The sequence below is a fragment of the Bubalus bubalis genome, chromosome 6 (assembly GCF_019923935.1).
Source record: "Bubalus bubalis isolate 160015118507 breed Murrah chromosome 6, NDDB_SH_1, whole genome shotgun sequence".
Taxonomy (NCBI): Eukaryota; Metazoa; Chordata; class Mammalia; order Artiodactyla; family Bovidae; genus Bubalus; species Bubalus bubalis.
In genome coordinates, this window is record NC_059162.1 from 100,323,743 (window position 1) to 100,333,565 (window position 9,823).

At 39.3% G+C, this 9,823-nt stretch overlaps 1 protein-coding gene across 6 annotated transcripts in view; it reads left to right on the forward strand.

Moving 5' to 3' along the window:
• The window catches only part of TESK2 (testis associated actin remodelling kinase 2), a 139,303-nt gene that overhangs the window by 54,017 nt on the left and 75,463 nt on the right, over nucleotides 1-9,823 (forward strand). The gene's annotated exons all lie outside the window — the stretch shown is intronic.

The following is a 9,823-nucleotide window of genomic DNA, read 5'->3' on the forward strand; positions in this document are numbered from 1 at the left end:
AGTCCTCCCTAGAATCTTTAGGTTGAACTCTAAATTATTTATTTTTAATATTTTACAGATCAGTTAGGACTGTCTTTGGCAGTTATGTTACAGAAATCAGAACACAATGGCTTATTCATATAATATATTAATTTTTCTCAGGAAATCTTGAGAAATTCCTATGCTTTACAACTGCTTGAGGAAGTCATCAACAATCTAGGCCTCCACTAGTTCTCTTTAGTTTGTGGCTTTTGTCCTCTTGCTCTTGATGCAAGCACCACATCTATGCTTCAGCAGATAAAAAGAACAATTTCATCAGGAAAACATTAGCATTTCCAGACTCCTCCACCAAGCAATTCCCACTTCCATGTCCTTACTAAGACTAGGACATCTGTCCACCCTAGCTGCAGGGAAGGGAAGATTGAATATTTTAATTAAGCCACCTAATTGGAGTTATGTCAGTCAAGAAATGGGGACAGTAGATGTTGGGTAAACAATTAGTATTGCCCACTATGCTTATTTTTATTTATCTCTTTATTGTTGATTTTAAATTTTATTTCATTGTGGTCTGAGAATGTGATTCAATCATTATGATGTAGTATCCATGCATTTGGTAAATTGTTTTCTCGTGCATGCAGTGGTTTTTTCCTTAGAACACTTGTTTTGAACACTTTCAGGTCCACTGTTCTTTGCATTATTGGAATTCAGATGCTGGCTCTGCCATTTGCTGGAGCTCTGAAAAAGTCTTGTTTAATTTCTCTTTGCCTCAGTTTCCATAGCTATAATATGGGAAATGTTAGTAATATCTCATAGAATTATTTTGAGGATTAGCTGAGTTAAAACATATAAAGCACTTACACAACAGAACCTAGTATGTAGCAAGTGGTGTAATTTTAGGTGTTAGAACAGTTTTTTAAAACCTAACTCTTAATTACCCTGAAATGAAATTGATAGGGAACTGTGGTTCTGTTGTTTATAATTATATAAGATCAATGGTAAACATAATTGATAAAATTGTATGATAAAAGAAGAGTAAAATTAAATTAGTAAAAATATAGATTTCAGTACGCACATTTTGGGGCCTGACTATGCTGGAGTCCATGGGGTCACAAAGAGTCAGACGTGACTAAGCGACTTCACTTTCGCTTTTCACTTTCATGCATTGGAGAAGGAAATGGCAACCCACTCCAGTGTTCTCGCCTGGAGAATCCCAGGGATGGGGGAGCCTGGTGGGCTGCCGTCTGTGGGGTCGCACAGAGTAGGACATGACTGAAGTGACTTCGCAGCAATAGCAGCAGCATGCTGGAATACATAATAAAATAGTTGGATGCTTTTACCTTCTTAAGCATGACTAGTTCTAGTTTTAAGAGAAGACAGAAGCCACTCCATACAAAAAAAAAAAAAAGAACAGAGATGCCATAGAATATTAGAATAAAAGTGTAATTAATAGACCAGACTTATTTGTATGTGATAAAGGAAATAGGAACTTCAGTTGAAATAAGAATAGCTTGCCAAGACAAATTACAGATTGATTAAGGAGGTATAATATATCTTTGCCAAGTTTATCAGATGTTCATTTAATCTGGAATGTTTCATTAGAGAAAAAAGTTGGCAGAATAGGCACAATGATAAGTTTGTGGGCAAAGCAAAAATACACTTTATACATATATACTTTTAAAATTGTATTTACTTACTTCTGGCTGTGCCGGGTCATGGTTGTTGTGCCCAGGCTTTCTCTAGTTTTGGTAAGAGGGGTCTACTCTAGATGTGGAGCACGGGCTTCTCGTGTTGCAGAGCATGAGCTCTAGGGCGAGCAGGCTTCAGTAGCTGCAGCACACAGGCTTAGTAGTTGTGGCACACATGCCCTGCATGTTGAGTCTTCCTGGACCAGGGATCAGATCTGTGTCCTCTGCACTGGCAGGAGGATTCTTAACCACTGGACCACCAGGAAAGTCCTATGTATGTTTGGTGTTTTAAAAAAGGCTAAATAACATGGAACTCTGCTCAATGTTATATGGCAGCCTGGATGGGAGGGGGGTTTGGGGAAGAATGAATAGATATTTATGTATGACTGAGTCTCTGCGCTCACTATTCACGGAAAACTGTTATGACATTGTTAATTGGCTATGCTGTCGGTGTTGTTTAGTCACTAAGTCCTCTCTGACTCTCTGTGACCCCATGGACTGCATGCAACTAACTCATCAGGTTCCTCTGCCCATGGGATTTCCCATGAAACTGGAGTGGGTTGCTGTTTTCTTCTCCAGTTAATTGGCTACACCCCAATACAAAATAAAAAGTGTTTTTTTGTTTTTTTTTTTAAAGGCTAAATAAATCACCATAAATATAAAAACTGCAAATGGATCTGATACAGATGTGTTATATTGGGATTCAGGAGCAGCACTATCATTGGTGGTCTGGTTTTCTGAAATGAGGACCAATTCTTAATGATATTCTCAACAAAACAAAAAGCAGTTTTCCTTAATTTACAGGTAGTTAGTTGCATTCCTAGGAAGTTCAGTCTATACTAATACCATCCAAGGTGACTTTATTTTTAATGTAAAATGGAGTTAGAACCCAAGCTTAGATAATAATAAATATGTTCTTTATTTACATGAATATCTGGTAAGACATTTGCATTTTCTACAGCACATGGAACAATGCTTCCTTGTACATGACAGTCCTGTAGCTGCAGGATGTCTTAGCATCTCAGGCCTGGAGTGCTCCCTGCCCCGAGTCATTGTTAGAACCAAAACATTTCACCCGAAAACTTCAAAAACACTTCTGAAGTGAGGTGTTATAGCTTCCTTTGAAGAGTACTGTTTAAACTTTATTTGCCTAATATTAATGTTGCTATACCAGCTTACTGTATATTTACTATAGGCTCACTGTGACTTCTTGGTTGGAAGTCCTAAGCTACTCGTCCGTCTAATAGTTAACTTCATGATTAATTACTTTGTTACAGTTCTTGCATTGTTGTCGTTTTTATTACTTAATTCTCCCTTTAGTATTTCTGTGAGCTGGTCAGAGGCTTATGCTTTTCTTCCCCTCTAGAAAATAAGTGTCCTGACTCAAGTTAACCATTTAAATTCAACAAACATTTTTTGAGCAGTCAGCTACTAGATGCTAGGCACTGTGCCAGAGAAGAATTTCTCAATTTGGTTTCATACCACATTGCTAAAGCTGAAGTTATTGCATGTAGTTTGTTGTTTTAAATGACTGAAGTACCAGCATATGCAAATAATTTAATTTGAAAAATATAAATTAAGAGCTGAATTAGAGGCACCCCTGGAGAAGAAATGGCAACCCACTCCAGTAGTCTTGCCTGGAGAATCCCATGGACAGAGGAGCCTGGCAGGCTACAGTCTATGGGGTCATAAGGGTTGGACATGACTGAGTGACTAAGCACACACACACACACACACACACACACACACAGAGCCACCCCAATTGAGGTTTCCCTGGTAGCTCAGTGGGTAACGAATCCACCTGCCAATGCAGGAGACATGGGTTTGAACCCTGGGTTGGAAAGGTTGCCTGGAGAAGGAAATGGCAACCCACTCCAGTATTCTTGCCTGAAGAATCCCATAGACAGACGAGTCTGGTGGGCTACAGTCCGTGGGGTCACAGTCAGACACAACTGAGTGACTAAACAGCAGCAACTATGTTTACTGTCATTGTCACTTGCATGTTAATATGCTTACTTGAATGGGATAAAAATGGTTAGAGTAATAACTAGTGGCCATAAGATTGTGTATAACCTGTAATCTGCCTTTTGAGTCTACAGTTTGCAATCTACTAGTGTCTGTTGATAGTTATATAATAATTGCCATGCTTTTCTTTTCTGATTAGCTTTTAATGATTTTTGATGAAAATCTAGATTTGTCCATATGAAAAGAAGTCTTGCTTCTCAGAAGGTGTGTATTGCGGGTGGATGGTGGGAGGAGCTGAATAGCTATTCTCGGAATAAAGAAATGAATAATGAATAAGGCAGTTTTGGCCCTTAAGCATATAGGAAGTTGTTGCATATGCATTCTGTGTCTTTGGGAGGAGCTAAGTTCAGGATCTTCCTAGTTGCCACCTTGAATCAGAACTGCCCTTAGATATATTGGAGATAAGTGGACAGACTAAGAGCATACAATATGCAAGTGTTGAGACTTCCCTGGTGGTCCAGTGACTAAGACTCTGCTCTTCCAATGCAGGGGGTCCAGGTTTGATCCCTGGTAAGGGAATTAGATCCAATATGCTGCAACTAAAGATCTTGTGTGCTACAATGAAAACGAATCTCCTGAGTGCCGCAATTAAGACTGGCGCAGCCAAATAAACGTTTTGAAAAAATATGCAAGTGCTGTAACAGAGATAAATAAGAACAGAGTATTAAGAAAACAGAGTGGAGCCATCTAACTTTTCTTGAAATGAACTGAGATTTTTCTCGGGAAAAATGATGTTTCTTATAACTTGAATAATTGAAAGGAATTTGGAAGGGAAATTAGGATAGGGCTTAGGGGGTTGAGGATTACATCAGGGCAAGGAGAATAGAATGTGTCAAGGAAAGGAAAAGTGGAGAGGGTGATGCATTTAGAAATAATTACAAGTATTACTATATAATAACTAAAGGTAAGGGGAGAAAAGGGCTTCCTAGGTAGCACAGTGGTTAAGAATACGCCTACCATGCAGGAGACTTGGGTTTGATCCCTGGGTCAGGAGGATCCCCTAGGGGAGGAAATGGCAACCCATTCCAGTATTCTTGCTGGGAAAATTCCATGGACAGAAGAACTTGGTGGGCTGCAGCCCATGGGGTCACAAAGAATCAGACATAATTGAGCACACACTGAGCACTGAAGGGGAGAGGATGGTGGGAATATACAGGGAGAAGTCGATGGATTTAGTTTTGCTAAAAGGAGTTTGGACTTTATTCCCCAGGTAATGGTGAGCCACTGAAGAATTTTAAGCTGGAGAGCAACAAGATAACTTTGCAATTGGGGAACAAAAATTGCTGGGAGATCTGACAAACTGCTGTCTCATGTTGATATGTAACAGCCTTCTCAGCATCTAGCATAATGATTTATATATGGAGGATGATAGTATGACAAAATGCGGTCCACTGGAGAAGGGAATGGCAAACCACTTCAGTATTCTTGCCTTGAGAACCCCATGAACAGTATGAAAAGCCAAAAAGATAGGACACTGAAAGATGAACTCCCCAGGTCGGTAGGTGCCCAGTATGCTACTGGAGATCGATCAGTGGAGAAATAACTCCAGAAAGAATGAAGAGATGGAGCCAAAGGAAAAACAACACCCAGTTGTGGATGTGACTGGTGATAGAAGCAAAGTCTGATGCTATAAAGAGCAATATTGCATAGGAACCTGGAATGTTAGGTCCATGAATCAAGGCAAACTGGAAGTGGTCAAACAGGAGATGGCAAGAGTGAACATCAACATTTTAGGAATCAGCGAACTGAAATGGACTGGAATGGGTGAATTTAACTCAGATGACCATCATATCTACTACTGTGGGCAAGAATCTGTTAGAAGTTATGGAGTAGCCATCATGGTCAACAAAAGAGTCCAAATGCAGTACTTGGATGCAATCTCAAAAATGACAGAATGATCTCTGTTCGTTTGCAAGGCAAACCATTCAGTATCATAGTAATCCAAGTCTATGCCCCGACCAGTAATGCTGAAGAAGCTGAAGTTGAACAGTTCTATGAAGACCTACAAGACCTTCTAGAACTAACACCCCAAAAAGATGTCTTTTTCATCATAGGGGACTGGAATGCAAAAGTAGGTAGTCAAGAAACATCTGGAGTAACAGGCAAGTTTGGCCTTGGAGTACAGAATGAAGCAGGGCAAAGGCTAATAGAGTTCTGCCAAGAGAATGCACTGGTCATAGCAAACATCCTCTTCCAACAACACAAGAGAATGCTCTACACATGGACATCACCAGATGGTCAATACAGGAAGCAGATTGATTATATTCTTTGCAGCCCAAAAATGGAGAAGCTCTGTATAGTCAGCAAAAACAAGACTGGGAGCTGACTGTGGCTCAGATCATGAATTCCTTATTGCCAGATTCAGACTTAAATTGAAGAAAGTAGGGAAAACCATTAGACCATTCAGGTATGACCAAAATCAAATCCCTTGTGACTATACAATGAAAGTGAGAAATAGATTCAAGGGAGTAGATCTGATAGATAGAGTGCCTGATGAACTATGGACTGAGGTTCGTGACATTGTACAGGAGACAGGAATTCAAGACCATCCCCAAGAAAAAGAAATGCAAAAAAGCGAAATGGCTGTCTGAGGAGGCCTTACAAATAGCTGTAAAAAGAAGAGAAGTGAAAAGTAAAGAAGAAAAGGAAAGATACACCCATTTGAATGCAGAGTTCCAAAGAATAGCAAGGAGAGATAAGAAAGCCTTCCTCAGCAATCAGTGCAAAGAAATAGAGGAAAACAACAGAGTGGGAAAGACTAGAGATCTCTTCAAGAAAATTAGAGATACCAAAGGAACATTTCATGCAAAGATGGGCTCAATAAAGGACAGAAATGGTATGGACCTAACAGAAGCAGACGATATTAAGAAGAGGTGGCAAGAATACACAGAAGAACTATACAAAAAAGATCTTCATGACTCATAATCACAATGGTATGATCACTCACCTAGAGCCAGACATCCAGGAGTGTGAAGTCAAGTGGGCCTTAGAAAGCATCACTGTGAACAAAGCTAGTGGAGGTGATGGAATGCCAGTTGAGCTAATTCAAATCCTAAAAGATAATGCTGTGAAAGTGCTGCACTGAATATGCCAGCAAATTTGGAAAACTCAGCAGTGGCCACAGGACTGGAAAAGGTCAGTTTTCATTCTAATCCCAAAGAAAGGCAATGACAAAGAATGCTCAAACTACTGCACAATTGCACTCATCTCATATGCTAGTAACTGCTGCTGCTGCTGCTGCTAAGTCACTTCAGTCGTGTCCAACTCTGTGTGACCCCAGAGATGGCAGCCCACCAGGCTTCCCCGTCCCTGGGATTCTCCAGGCAAGAACACTGGAGTGGGTTGCCATTTCCTTCTCCAATGCATGAAAGTGAAAAGTGAAAGTGGAGTCGCTCAGTTGTGTCCGACTCTAGCGACCCCATGGACTGCAGCCTAACAGGCTCCTCCGTCCATGGGATTTTCCAGGCAAAAGTACTGGAGTGGGGTGCCATTGCCTTCTCCATATGCTAGTAAAGTAATGCTCAAAATTCTCCAGGCCAGGCCTCAACAGTATGTGAACAGTGAACTTCCAGATGGTTTTAGAAAAGGCAGAGGAACCAGAGATCAAATTGCCAACATCCGTTGGATCACAGAAAAAGCAAGAGTTCCAGGAAAACATCTATTTCTGCTTTATTGACTATCCCAAAGCCTTTGACTGTGTGGATCACCACAAACTGTGGAAAATTCTGAAAGAGATGGGAATACCAGACCACCTGACCTGCCTTTTGAGAAATCTGTATGCAAGTCAAGAAGCAACAGTTAGAACTGCACATGGAACAACAGACTGGTTCCAAATAGGAAAAGGAGTATGTCAAGGCTGTATATTGTCACCCTGTTTATTTAACTTATATGCAGAGGACATCATGAGAAACGCTGGGCTGGAGGAAGCACAAGCTGGAATCAAGATTGCTGGGAGAAATATCAATAACCTCAGATATGCAGATGACACCACCCTTATGGCAGAAAGTGAAGAAGAACTAAAGAGCCTCTTGATGAAAGTGAAAGAGGAGAGGGAAAAAGTTGGCTTAAAGCTCAACATTCAGAAAACTAAGATCATGGCATCTGGTCCCATCACTTCATGGCAAATAGATGGGGAAACAGTGGCTGACTTTATTTTTCTGGGCTCCAAAATCACTGCAGATGGTGATCGCAGCCATGAAATTAAAAGACGCTTACTCCTTGGAAAAAAAGTTATGACCAACCTAGACGTCATGTTAAAAAGCGGAGATATCCTCTAGTTCATCTAGTCAAAGCTATGGTTTTTCCAGTAGTCATATATGGATGTGAGAGTTGGACTGTGAAGAAAGCTGAGTGCCGAAGAATTGATGCTTTTGAAGTGTGGTATTGGAGAAGACTCTTGAGAGTCCCCTGGACTGCGAGGAGATCCAACCAGTCCATACTCAAGGAAATCAGTCCTGAATAGTCATTGGAAGGACTGTTGTTGAAGCTGAAACTCCAATAGTTTAGCCATCTGATGCGAAGAACTGACTCATTTGAAAAGACCCAATCCTGGGAAAGATTGAAGGTGGGAGGAGAAGGGGATGACAGAGGATGAGGTGGTTAGATGGCATCACCGACTCAATGGACATGATTTTGAGTAAACTCCGGGAGTTGGTGAGAGACAGGGAGGCCTGGTGTGCTGCAGTCCATGGGGTCTCAAAGAATTGGACACGACTGAGTGACTGAACTGGACTGATAGTATTTGCTATTTGAATGTGACTGAAAAGACTAATGAAATATTATCAGTTACTTTCAAGCTGCATGCACAAACTTGGCCAACTCTTAGTTCTTGGCTTAGTTTGTAGTTTTTGTTGATTTAAAAAAAAAATTTTTTTTAATCATTATTATTTTAAAAAATCAATCAATTATTTTTGACTCTGCTAGGTCTTCAGTGCTGCTCAGGCTTTTCACTAGTTGCAGTGAGCAGGGGCTACTCTTTGTTGTGGTTCTCAGGTTTCTCACTGTGGTGATGGTATCTATGGCTTTTTTGTTTTTTTGTTTCAGCTTACTACTGAAACATTCTTAGGACTTAGGACAGACATATAGGGTACTTGGACTTCTGAGCATGTTGAAAGAAGCCTCTGTTTTGTAGAGCTTTCATCTTCTGATATACATAATATATCCCTCATCTAGATCGTGTGTACATTATACACACCAGTGATTTGTTGTTGTTTTGGTCAGTGTGTTTTGTAAAAGGCCCAGAAAGGTACTAGTCAAGCTTGAAATAATAACAGCTTCTGGGGATGAGCACAGAAGATTGGGATTAATGAATCTGATAGTCAAAAGGGACTTTACGTATGTATATTGTTTTAATGTGTTACAAAGAAAATATATGCATGTATTACTTATTTAGTTAAAAATGAATATAAATTCAATGTTTTCTATTAGAAAATTAAGGCAAGTATATTATGGAAGAAAGTAGAAAATGAAGAAACATAAAAGCAAGAAAATAATCATTGATCTGTCAATGACAAGCATCATTAATATTTTATAAACTTACTTCTACTTCTTTTTGTTTTGACATAAACTTAGGCATATGCCATATGCAGAATTTTTTTCCCTACAATTAAAAGCTAATCTTTATTTCCTAATTTCCTAAATTCATGTAAGGAAATAAAATTCAGTTTTTACTTGTTTATTCCAACTTTTGAAAACTTTTTCAATCTATAGAAAATTGAAAGAATAATGCAATAAACTCCTGTTTAAGTCCCTTCATCTAGATTCATCAGTTGTTAATATTTTGCTACATTGCTTTATCTATCTGTATTTTTTTGGACAGACCACTTGAAAGCAAATTGCAGACATCATAACACTTAAATACTTTAGTATGTATCTTCTAAGAATACATTCTTTTACAAAGCATATCATTATTTATACATTAGACAATTAACCTTAATTCAGTAAAATAATTTAATGTACAGTCTCTATTAATAAATTTTCTCTGTTTGCCTCCAAAAAGTCTTATAACTTTTGGATCCTGAATTCAGTTAAGATTTCATCTGTTTCATTTCAGTGGTTATGACTGTTAATCTCTTTTAATCTAGAATATTCCAGGACTTCCCTGGCAGTCCAGTGCTTAAGACTCTGAGCTTCCA